We start from the raw sequence: 3464 nt of genomic DNA, 5'->3' as shown, positions 1-3464 counted from the left end.
GAACATTTTTACTGTCATTTTTTTTTTACAATTTCAACTGAAAAAAAGGCCAAAGCTGCAAATATTCACCACTTCAGTAGTAATTAGTTCTTTATCAATGTGTTTCACTGTATTCAAATCAGCAAAAATATGATTTTACACACATTTGCTGCTATTTGTACATTTTTTCCCCGTGTTGATCATTACAGGTGACGAGTAAAATAACAGAAAAAATGTTAATTTACAATTAATGTTGACTGTAAAAAAAAAGAAAACATGAAACTGCTTTATCAAAATTCTAGTAATCCATTCTTTAACAATGTGACTGTAAAATTACACTCTTTAACTGTATTTAAATCTCACTCTTATTGAACTTTACATTACTCCACTGTTTCTTGACGTCCTTGCTGCCAGATGTTCACTGTTTTCTAGCCTTTATGCAGGTTATTTTTTACAGTGTACTACAATCCAGGGCCAACTATAGTTATTTATACTCCACTATATTCATCTTGCAGCTTTAGTTGCTTTTCACGGTGCATGTTTTCCATCCTTTCAAACTGTGTGTCTCCAATTTTGCTGATTTTGAATTTAAAGTTAAACTCTGTGTTCCTTCATGGGTGGAAGATTTTCTCCTTTGTCTTAAGATATATTTATATTTATGTATAAAAGCATTCTTGAATCAGCTGGAAAATGTCACATTTGAATTTCTGCTGAGGCTGACGCACTTTAGCAGCATGAATCCACGACCCCGGCCTGTGAGGAGTCCACGGTAGAGGGCTGCTGCTGGTCTTGGTCTCGTTGTGTGGAGACTGTTTCACTGGTACACTTACTGTCAGTAAATAACAGTTTGTTTGAGTACCGCTGCCGACTACATGCATCCCTTTATGGACAAAGTTTACCATCGTTTTTAGTGGCAGCGAGGCAGAAGGTCTTACAAACTGGTGTCATGAACATATCAAAGACTTGAGTGGACTCTGGTGGCCTCCTCAGTCACCAGCTGTAGATCCAATAGAGCAGCTTCAAGATGTTTGTGTGTAGAACTGGAGATTTGCAGCATTAATGTGCATCTGATGAATGTGATACCAAGTTAATACAGTGGATGTAAATTACGCTTTGTATGTTTGTGGCTCGGTGGTTAGCATCATTGCCTCGTAGCAAGAAGGTCGCTGGTTCGCATCCCGGTGAGGACACCCGGGATCTTTCTGCACGGAGTCTCCATGTTCTCCCCGTGCAGCGTGGGTTCTCTCCGGGTTCTCCAGCTTCCTCCCAAACGATGTTAGCATTTAGCTCGTACAACCTCTCAGAGCTGCTGGCATGGCTGGAAACTTGTTTGTTTTTTAATACTTGCTTGCTCGTATGCCTGTTGATGGAACCAGTTTTTATTTGGGCTGGTGAGGCTAAAACATTATTTTATTTGAGGTGGTACAGAAAGAAATATGTCAAAATGTTTTCCTCCTTCGCTGTAGGCCGAGGTCAACTGTTTTAATCGCTTTTATCATTTGTGATGCAGGTGTGAGGCCACGTAGAAGTCAGCTAATGTCAAATTCAAGTGTAAATATCACCTCTGCTGTTTTTTATTTTTGTACTAACTTGGAGCTTTCTGAGTCCAGGTAACATCAGTAGGTGGTAGGTTATTATAAAAACGTTTAAAAGCACTTGGAGTCTAGTGTTAACCTCATAGGACGGGGCACAGATTTTAGGATTTACAGTTTGCTGAGCTGCTGTGACTTCTCTAAAAGATCTCAGCACCACCTCCGGAGCCGTCTGGCAGGTGAATCTGAAAACACTCTGCTGCCCGTTACATGATATTCAAGTGCTGGGAGACGGTCGAGCGCTTCGGTCTGCTGCCGTCACATGAACCCGGCCGCGGCCTGAGACCCGATCCGAGCAGCAGCAGCACTTTCCTTCCTCCTCAGAGTCCGCCTCAGGGCCTCCATCTGTCTGAATAAATGATACCCATAAGTGAATGAACTCTAAAGTGGTGCCGTGAAAGCAGTTAACGCCCCCACTTTCAATTCCTATTCGTGTCACTTTTTATTTCGCCGGTGGATCTCGTGTGGTACGTCGGCTCGTTACTGTAACGAAAGTTGCTGTTGAGCATCAATCCCCTCGTCATCCTCGGCCGGCTTCAGGCCTCCTTGCAGCCGCCGCCGTGGTCTCAGATCAACCTCGTCTCTTCACCCTCTACAATCACGAGGCGCTACAGGCCGCTACGACTCTCTGCAGCTCACTTCAGTCGATGCACTTAAAGCTTTTTTTTCTTTTCTTTTACCCCGTCTGGCCTCACAGAGAACAGCGAAGCATGAAGGCAGGAGGCTCCATGAGTCAGCCGGCAACTTGGCAACAAAGGAGTTGTGCAGGATGCTGAGAGGCCTTATTATCTGAGGAATAGTTTGACATTTCGGGACGTAAATTTATTCGCTTTCTTGCAGATGAGAAGACTGATACTGCTCTCATCTCTCTCAGTTAAAGCATGAAGCTGAAGCTGGTTAGCTGAGGATAAAGATGGAAACGGCTGGCCCGGCTCGGTCCAAATGGGTCCAGATCTCATTCATTATCATGTTACAGCTTATTTGGATGAAAAGTCATTACCAGGCTCAATAAGGTTTTACTAAAAATGTCTGAAATATGAACATCTACAGCAGTAACATCTGCTGCAGTTTAAATGTGTGACACGATTTAAATATCTAGACATTACAGTCGACACAAAGCTGTCAGCAGGGTCACGAGCAGCGTTAAAGTTAATTTGAATAATTAAAAAAACATCTGCACCAGCTGTAAAGCTCTCTGTTCACGCTCTGCTTTGTCCTCGTGTCGTACAACCTGGTCGCAGGCAGACGGGACGACACTCGGACCCGGGTTCTGACTCCATAAACAAAAGTCTGTAAAGTCTCAGATAGAAAGCCAAAAGATCAGCATCATGGCAATATGCTAATAAATAAAATGTTATGGTCAGACGATTCTGCTCATAATCCTGCATCCCAGAGCGTCTACTGGAGGTGATCTGATCCACAGCTTCTGGTTTTTCTGCATCCTCAGTTAAAGTCATGACAAAGTGGAATTCCATCCCCACAAATGTCAGGAAGCTTAAACCAGCTTCAAGGTTTGAGAACAAAGTTGTCAGCACCAGCGATGATCTTTTATCTATTTATTGTTTTTACTGATTTTATCTGATATCTCACACCAATGGACTTCTGTTTTATGTCGTATATTTATGCTCCGTGTTTTTTCTTTTTTCTGTACCTGCCCTGAGACAACAGACGCAAATTACCTTCTAAGTCTGATGCAATTAGTTTTAACTCGTCCCTGTAAGAACAAACTAAACTAATATTAATCCATAAACACAATATTTAACAGTAAAACAGAAAAAAAGGAACATTTCACAGCCAAACTGGTTTTATTTGCCTTTGATAGATTTTGTAAGTTTAACTGATACTTACATATTTTACTGCAGGTCTTTGCTTGTCCTGGAGGATTTCAGTGTC

This window comes from Stegastes partitus, unplaced genomic scaffold (assembly GCF_000690725.1).
Source record: "Stegastes partitus isolate 25-593 unplaced genomic scaffold, Stegastes_partitus-1.0.2 Scaffold655, whole genome shotgun sequence".
Taxonomy (NCBI): domain Eukaryota; kingdom Metazoa; phylum Chordata; class Actinopteri; family Pomacentridae; genus Stegastes; species Stegastes partitus.
The sequence above is the reverse complement of the archived record's forward strand: the minus strand, read 5'-3'. Positions refer to the sequence as shown.